The sequence below is a fragment of the Coffea arabica genome, chromosome 8c, assembly GCF_036785885.1.
Source record: "Coffea arabica cultivar ET-39 chromosome 8c, Coffea Arabica ET-39 HiFi, whole genome shotgun sequence".
NCBI lineage: Eukaryota > Viridiplantae > Streptophyta > Magnoliopsida > Gentianales > Rubiaceae > Coffea > Coffea arabica.
In genome coordinates this window covers 35197921-35207416 of record NC_092325.1, presented here as the reverse complement: position 1 = coordinate 35207416, position 9496 = coordinate 35197921, and the positions used below count along the sequence as shown (strand labels likewise).

The following is a 9496-nucleotide window of genomic DNA, read 5'->3' as shown; positions in this document are numbered from 1 at the left end:
GTTCCCTTGTCCTTTGTCAAATTTTTGTTAAATGATTTGCATGGAATTTTATCTAAAATAAAAAGTAAGAAAATTTATTCTTGGATAAAAAGTATGAGCTAGTAAGATAATTGCTTGATAAAAAGAAAAATATACCAAAAAATAATTAGGTAACGTGCAAAATAGTCCACTAGGTTACAAATTAGTAATAGTTTAATGGTGGAAATTTGAGGTGCAAGTTACGAATTAGTAATAGTTTAATGGTATATATTTTGCAATTAACCCAAACAATAATTGCTTGATAGTCCGGGCTGATACCACTCAAATTTTTGGCTGAAAAGTGGGGCGGGACAGGTGTGATGCATGAACAAAAATTTAACACCTTTCACCCAGCCATTTGTAATCACCCGCCCTCGATCCGGATTAATGACCTGTGACTCATTTTAGCACTAAATCTATATCTATATATATATTAGAGAATAGATTTTTTGGTAGAGCCTCCACAAATATCAGAAATCTAAATCCCATTTTACTACAATTTTAGATTTATTTTAATTCGATCATCCTTATTGCTTCTTCTTATCCCATCCCACTTTCTAATTTATGAGATCCACTAACCATAAAATCAAAACTCTAAAATTTTAATTAAGGAACAATATCCATCGCTGCAAAATCTCATCTGCAAATCCCAAATCACATCTAACAGTTACCACATGACGATAGTAATAACTCACTGATAATTTAAGAAACTCACCATTATGACAATTCACATATCCAAAATTTAGCAGCCTGTTTAAATAACAATTTCCACAATTCAACATATCTTATTGTCATAACATAGAAGGATGAAATTTAACAAAAATTTTAAAAAATGAAAATTAAAGAATAGGAAAAACAACATTAAATATGCCTTTGCCAAAAATAGAATCTGAGGAATAATATGATTAGTCCTATTTTTTAATCATTTACATAGTAATATTTGTAGCACTTTCCTTCCTGGTATATACATACATTTGTCAAATATTCAAATGACATATTCAATTATAAACATTCCTTAACCATTTAACCTATAGCAACAACATCAATTTTTTTAGCCGTAAACTTATCATATTAAACAATTATTCCAACCAATGAAATAAATATTCTGACACACAAGTCACCTAGATAATTTTTCACGTGCACAAATTCTGTCAGGATAATTTTTCATATAACACATATATCAAAAATTGCACATAAAACAAAATTTTTATATGAATTTTGAATTAATAAAAGGGCATTTAGATGGTTTTTTTGGAGTTTTTATTAAAAAATTTTAAAAAATATTGTTTGAACAATTATCTTGGGTGGTCGCTACAAAAATAGTTGTATTTCACCAAATTTATACCCAATTACTTTTCTCGACGACTATAATTCTAACTTTTTATTTGAAAAAAAAAAACTTGAAAAGTGAGATAACAAATTCTAAATAATAAAAAGGAATAGAAAGATAGACGTTTAGCATTGGGAAGGGTAAAAGTAAGGTAACAAATCTTAAATAGTAAAAGGAGTATAAAGATAGAAGTATAGGGTTGGAGAGGGTCGACAATCACTAACCTCTATTTATTTGTCGTCCACGCAAACCAAATACAATGAGAAAAAAAAGACTACATATCATGCGCAAAGACTACATATATTCTTTGAGAGGAACGTCTGCCCATCTCTCTTTCTTTGGCTTCCTCTCTAACACAGCCTACGTACCCGATCCACACCATCTTTTTCTCTGTGAAATTAATTGGGTGATTGGCAGTGAAGCTTTGATCAGAATTGAGAGATGGGATATTTAAGATGAACGCATAAATGCTTCAGCAATGCTTGTAGCTACCAGCTGCCAGGAAGGCAGCTACTACTTCTTCTTCATTTACTCCTGAAAATTTGAGGGTTTTCTGAATTTGATATCTTAATTGTCCTTCTTGCAAGTGTTTTGCTCAATGAGTTGCAAGTGTTTTGCTCATTTAGAAATTGGAATAACTCTAGTGGTGGATATTAGAATAATTGGGAGGCACCAGATATGTGTTTTGGTGAAACATTTGGGATCATTTTGGTGGATGGAATAAAAATCGGCGGCAAAAATTTTATTTCCCAATTCAAAAATTAATCTCATGAACGCCAAGCCTTAAAAAAGATTCTCAAGATTCTCTCCTTGGAAGACGCCAACGTGCTGAAGGACAATGTTGGATGGCTAACAACATCAAATCCAATGGGCCAAATTATGGCTGGGTATCGTAAATGAAACGTACGCTGGGCCGGCTGCCTTCCAATAATTCACAAAGGAGTGGTCCAAAAATTCGTCTGAATACCATGGACTGGTCCCAAAATTCTAAGGAAGGTTAGGTTTGTTTGGATGTCATTTCATTAACATATATAGTAAATGTGTGAATGCAATTGCCCAAATTGAACCCAATTGCTGACGTGGCACTCTCCCATTGGTTGATTGGTGGTAGTCTTCCAATTGATTCCAATTTGATGAGTTGTCATCCTCTAATTCGCTGATTGGTGGTAGTCCTCCCAATTGCATATGAAGATGGTGATGTGGCGAGTTTTGATTGGAATGTGTGAATGCAATTGCCCAAATTGAACCCAATTGCTGACGTGGCGCTCTCCCATTGGTTGATTGGTGGTAGTCCTCCAATTGATTCCAATTTGATGAGTTGTCATCCTCTGATTCGCTGATTGGTGGTAGTCCTCCCAATTGCATATGAAGATGGTGATGTGGCGAGTTTTGATTGGATGAAAAGTGGTAGTCCTCTAATTGCATGTAGGATTGTGCTAAAATTTTGCTTCTTTCTTTTTTTATCCAACAAATCACATTAACAAAAATTTTGGATTCCTTTTTTTTTGTTGTCCATCAAATCACATCTAATTACCAATTTTTTGCAATTAATTGTTAATAACTAATTTAATGTCCTATTTTTTGTCATTCAACATATCACGTTTAATTAACAATTTTTTTGCAATTAGTAGCAAAAAATTGACTTCTTTTTTGTGGTTGCCCAAAAAACCACCTTTAATTATCAAATTTTTTTTTCTGGCTGTCCAACAAATCACATCTAATTACCAAATTTTTGCAATTAATTGTTAATAACTAATTAATAATGTCAAGTTTTTGGTCACCCAACAAATCATGTTTAATAACAGTTGTTTGGAATTATTAAAAAATTGGCTTCTTTTTTTGTGGTTGCACAAAAAATGCATTTAATTATAAATTTTTTTTCAAATGTCATAAAAAATGTCCTCTTTTATTTTGGGTTGTACAACAAATTATATTTAATTATCAATTTTTTGCAATTAATTGTTAATTAATTAATTAATTAGCAATTTCACTTTCTATTGCCTAATAAATAACATTTAATTGCTAGCTTTTTGCAATTATTAACACTTTTTTTCTGTTGCTAAATGAACCACATCTAATTACCAACTTTTGCAATCAATTGATAATTTTTTTTTGGAAGTGAATTGTCACTTTTTATTGCCTAGCAAATAACATTTAATTACTAGCTTTTTGCAATTATTACCACTTTTTTTGGTTGCCAAATAAATCCCAATTATTTGTCAACTTTTTTGCAATTAATTGTTGATCTACTTATTACCTTTGGAAGTCTTTTATATTGAAGAACTTTTTACCTTTGGAACTTTTTTTTGCATATGGTTTGAGGATTTATGGGTTTTTTGCCCTTTTTACTTTTGATCAATCAAACGGCATCGTATGCTGATGGATCTTCAATCCTTTTTCTTCCGCTTTTCTCTCTCTCTCAGTCAAACGCACAACTATCAGTCAGGGTCAAGAACTCTTGAAGACCGATCCGTATTGCTGTTATCCTCCAGACAAAATTCCATCTTCGTGAGACCCATAGTTCTCCCCTGAATTTCTGGCATTTGATTGTACTTGAAACAGGTTGTAATCTCAATTGGGGTCCAAATTTTTTTTCTTCTGACAGAGTTGATGGACGATGGGCTCAAGAATGCAAAGCGACTGGTAATCTTCCTCTCCTCCCTTTGTCGATTTCTCCCTCCTGTTCTCCTTCATCTCCCTCTCTCCATACCTCAAGTAATTATAGCTGATTTTTTCTATTTCTCTGCCATTTTGCCTGATATTTCCTTGGCTAAAAACAATCAATTCTTCCCCCTTCTTTTTTTTTTTATCCTTTTCTGAAACAACGAGGAAGTGAAAGGTTAATATTTCATCTCCACTGTCTATATGAATTTGTAGAATACAGATATGGTATTTTTCTTCACCTTTCTTTCCATGATTAACGTCTTTGTTTCGTTTCAGTTTTATCATTAAATTTTTATTTTTAGTTTCAACAAAAACCTTTTAATATGGTCGGAGATGGTGAATAATTGATGATTAGCTGGCTTGTAGATATTTATTTACTTTATTTTTTGTACCTACTTGGTGTTTTATTGTTCCATTTTTCTTTCCGTTTTTGCCTTTCTTGGATTTCTTCTGTAACAGGGAGGAAAATTGGCCACCCGTGAAAGACAACTGCTGAGGGGAAAAACGTAAGCTTTGTCCTATCATTCTAATTTAATTTTTACTTTAAATTGCTTTTTTCAGAGCTCAAATGATGGTATACTTTTCTTTGGCCTTTGGTCTTTTCAAACCTTGTTTGAGTTTTCTTTTTAGTCATTTTTTTGGTGTCTTTCGTGCAAGTGTTTTGTTGATCTCTTGCTCAGAAAAGAAATCCATATGGTAACAAAAAAGATTCACTTGTTTAAAATAGATTTCTTCATCTTCAAAATGTCTTTCTATTTGCTCCAGTTCTTCCGATTCCTTTTTCTTCATTGGGTTTTCAACATTTGAAGAATGAATAAATTTCGTCTCTGAGAATCAGGAACTTCCAGGTCACATTGGTCATTGGCCAAAACTTTGAGTTACAAAAGATCGTGTGATGCTATTCTTTTGATTGCTTTGTGTTGAAATTTTTTGTTTTAGTACATAAATTGTCTCTTGGTAAAACCTCTTGAATATTCGTTTTATGAACCTTAAGTGGATATTAAACTGAGTATCTTGAGCAATATATTTTTTTGTTACAATGGCAATCTAAATGGTTTTCCTATTTGTAGGTGGTTAAAGGTTTGTCCAAGACGAGGATTCTCAAATATTATATTCTAAGCACCTGCTTGAAATAATAAGTTACGGTTTTAATAAAACACCTTAAATTTTCTATTCCTTGATCAAAAAAAGAATTAAATTGCTACATAATTGTAGTTTTGCCTCTTGAATCATGGACTACGATGTTTAATAGCTTGGAAATTCTTATTAGGAAAATCAGTTTTGGTTGACTTAAGTCTATATTTACAAAACATTATTTTCTCTTAGATTTGTAACATTTCAGTAAGATTAAGTCTGGAAAACTGAACCTTATGATAGTTTTTTTACTTGTAAAAATGAACTTAATTGAGATAAGCCTAAACAGAAAATTTTGTGACAAACATGAAGACGGTATTCCAATTGATAGGTTAAAAAAGGTGAATGTGATGCAGACCTTCAATTTATGTTGAAGTTTTTTATGCAGGAAAGAACTTAAAGGAAGGGCATGTTACTTTTGAAGAAAATTTGGTAGAACTCCTAATTTGTTTTAACTGGATGGATAATTTGTACTAAATATAACACATTTAGATGTTCAAATATGAGGACAAGATGCCTCTACTTTGAGATAAATGGCATGCAATTCTTCCTAGAATTTGAGAATACAATCACTTCTTTGACACATCCAACTATTTTTGGAGAGGTGTTTTGGAGTCATCTTACCTCAGATTTTTTATGAGAAAAATTGACAGAAAGACCTCAGAGCCATCTCTCTCCTATCTTTTGTGTAAAAAAAAAATTTCTCCCATCTCCTTTCTGTGCAAAAAGTTATTGTTTTCCTCTTTGCTGGCGAGTTAAAGTACTGGGAGTTACAAAACCAGAGGCCTTCCCTCAAATTCCTGTATCTGCAATAGAGGAGTTTGGCTCAATGCTAGCAAGACTAATCAATTCCCATCAAATAATTTTCCATATCTCAATCCTCTCCAACTCAAAGTTTCTATTTGAAAAGTCCATTCTGTTCTTATCTTCCTTTCTTTCTCTCTGAAAACTGCTGGCTTCTCCACTCTTGTTCTATGTATACTTTTTTCTCTTGATTAAATTTTATTTTATTCTCTAATAAGTTTTATATGTTTGCTACGGGTTGAGGAATAGGGATTTGATACCAAGTATGAATGATTGGAATTTCTTTGCTCAAGTAAATACTTTTAGGATCTCTGTTTTTCTTTTTTTTTTTCTTTCGTTTTACCCGAAGTCAATTGTAATCTTCTCCTATCTTTACTCCTCTTTGATAGATGTTCAAGAAATGGACTATGGAGAGGACACTCTACCTCTTATTGAAGTATTTCCTAAACTTCCAGTGTAAGTCATGATTAAGAGGTTGTCAAGTCTTTTTAAGCAACTACATTCAGTAATTATCCTTACTTAAGATCCAATATTTTATGCTTTCGCTTTTTTGCATTGAAACTTGTGATTATTTCCTTAGATGAAATGGTTTAATTTCTTTCTTTTTTTTCATGTTCATAGAAATTTTTGTTTTCCAGTTGATATTGCCAATAACTCTTTATAAGTAAAAAATTCAAAGTAAGAGGGTGTGGATTGACTGTTTCTGTTAAACTCTCTTAGTTAGTTGGTAATGATTTTGTCATTTTTTTTCTTTTTGCAGCCAGCTAATGCGCTTTTTGGACAACTTTTTATAGCTCAGGTGAGTGGAATTCGATCTTGGGGCCTTTTTTCCTTGGATTTAGATCAAAATTGTTTGATTAACGACTAGAATGTCATGTTTGCTTTGCTAAGCATGCTATCTACATAATTTATTCAATGCTTAGGGTTAAATTCTAGGCTGTTAATGGTTGAAGTAGTTAAATTTCAAACCATGTAAGGTTTGTGAACCATTAAATGAAAATATTGAATTCTTGAAAGGGCTGTGAAATCAAAAGGGTCTTACTCAGAAAGGAGAGGAAAACTTGTGATATTAATCTACATATCATCTTGCTTCATGTAACTATAGACTTTTATTTTAATGTAAAAAAAAGCAAGGAAAAAATGGTGGGTTGTATATTTCATTTACAACTGTTAATAATGTTGAAAAATATGGAGAATAAGTTCAATAATTTTCTCTGAATCATTCTCATGTTATTACCATGAGGTTGTTTTAATTATATTCTTCATTTGGCGGACGCTTGTTTTCACTAAATTTTTGTTAGATGAAGGAAGAACGAAATAAGGAGGCTACTTTTCTTATTTCAGCCTTCAAGGTATGTGCAAGAGTTATTGTTTCAGTGTTTTTGTTCTCTCTTTGCTTTCTTTTTTTTTTTCAAATTTATTTAGCAGTTTATTCTTTGCACAACTATTGATGGATTTTGGGTAAGTCATTGGAGGCTGTTTATGGATTTCAAGGTGAAGAAGTGGATAAAGAATCTAAACTGACACCTTATGGTGAAAAAATTAGTCGAGGTATGTGGTGATGGAAATATCACAATTAGCCTGGCACTATTGTCTTTGAGCTACTGGAAGATGATCAATGTGGTTCTTTACAAACTAAAATTGAAGGATATAACAGTCCAGATGCCAAGTCAAACCCTTTACAAGACCCTCGGACTAGCTTTGGATTCGGAACGCAAGTCATGGTTTTCTTTTGAATTGATGTAGTTCAGAATTTGAGTTAAATAGGTACTTATTTACCTTATGCTATTCTCGGTTACTTGTTACTTTTTCTAAAGAAACTTAACTGATACAAATTCCTCAATTTATTCGACCAAAAAAATTTTTGCTTTTGTTTTTAATTGGACCTATAATACAAATTTCCGAATTTAATCGAGATCTAAGAATTGTTACATTGCAACCCTGTTTCTATTTCAAAAAGGCATATTTGTGGAAGCCTTATGGAATTGTATTAATAATTTCTGCATTAAAAGCTTTCAGTTGATCTTGACTTTACTGATTGGTCCAAGATTGCATGTAATGATCTTATGCCTTTTCTTAATGAAGATGACGTAATCCATGGGAACTTCAACTTGCTATTTCATTGATAGTTTAAATAGTTCATATCAAGTTGGTCGGTGGCTTACATTTTTTCTTGGTTTTAAGTATTCCTGTTAGCTTGATTTTTTCTTGAATTCCAAGTCATTTTGTCCGCTCATTGCCTTTCTATCAAATGATGGAAACCACATGGATGACTTGATTGCGCTTGTTTCCAAATAATGTATAGGTATTACTGTCATTCTTGATGAATAGCAAGTTTTCGCCTAAATTCAACGTCTCTTGGTTGAGGACTGCATGTGTTGAACCCTCTTAGGATCATTTGCTTTCATCCCTCAAATTTCTAAATCCCTTTGCATTTCCTTCGCTCGTTGTTTTTTGAATAATCACTTGTTGCTATCAATCATATAGTGCTTACTGAATTTGCTTTTGAAATTTTGGGAAGAAAAGTGAGAAAGTTGATGAACTGCTTGAGTTGGCTGGCTACTACAAGACTTTTCTCATGAATTCTTATCAAGAAGCAAGGTATGGTTTTGCAACCACAAACAGTGTGGATATGAACTATTTTACTATTTGCTATCATTTATCTTTCCCTGGTATAGTGATCAATAATTGTGAGATCGATTGGCCTCTTTACTTAATCAATAATTTCTTTTTCATATTTGTTTCCCATGGAAATGTTAGTTCTTTCATTTTTATTTCTCAAATTTCAATATTTTTGGCTTCAAAACTTATCACATATTTCGTTCCTATTTTTACATGGTGTCATTCTTAATTTTGTCTAATGTGTAAAGTTTTGGTTTCAGCATACAAGAGCTTAATTTACAGTTGATTTTGACACATACAAGGCCATGGCAATAAAGAACGTCATCACCATTGCATGTGCATATCAAGCATAGCTACCAGCAAATTGCATATTTTATAGCGGAGAAAGTAGTTTTTATTTGCTTCTTGCTGGGCCAATTCTAACTCAATTTATACTGTAATATTATATTCCTTTTAGTTCCATCAGAGTAGTTCATTTATGACTCTATCTAGATTATATCTTTAATGATACATAAAATTCATATGGCTTAAACATAAAATTGCATTACCTCTTGTGCAGGATAAAAACATGGCAGTAGGAGATTATTCGAATAAGCTCTGGGAAGAGGAAGACAAATAAACTCTTGAACGATATTCGGCATTGTAAAGAGATTGAGAAATGCAAGCTTGAGCCATATTTAGTAAATACTTAGTATCCAATCATGCATACAACTTGTAATAATTTATAGAAGTTTTTTTTTAACTGTATTCTTGATTAATATAGTTGGCCTTGATTCAACATATTTGGCCAATATAGTTTTATAACTTATTTTAGTCATTACTCCTAATTATGGATTATCTATTTTGTTTTAAAAAAAACTATTATAATGGGCTTTACACTGGGCATACTACCTATTAATTTCACACCGCGCATTCGCGCGGTGA

At 32.1% G+C, this 9496-nt stretch overlaps 1 long non-coding RNA gene across 5 annotated transcripts; it reads left to right on the top strand.

Annotated features, from left to right (window-relative positions):
- The first annotated feature begins 3726 nt into the window (after window positions 1-3726).
- On the top strand, window positions 3727-9380 carry LOC113706755 (uncharacterized). Of its 5 annotated transcripts, none has more exons than XR_011820304.1 (9): window positions 3727-3991; window positions 4472-4518; window positions 6340-6406; window positions 6711-6749; window positions 7252-7302; window positions 7445-7501; window positions 7608-7717; window positions 8477-8551; window positions 9132-9380. It is a non-coding gene; the product is annotated as an uncharacterized lncRNA (long non-coding RNA). The 5 variants fall into 5 exon arrangements; XR_011820305.1 differs by having other exon boundaries at window positions 8472-8551; XR_011820306.1 differs by having other exon boundaries at window positions 7417-7501.
- The last annotated feature ends 116 nt before the right edge of the window (window positions 9381-9496 follow it).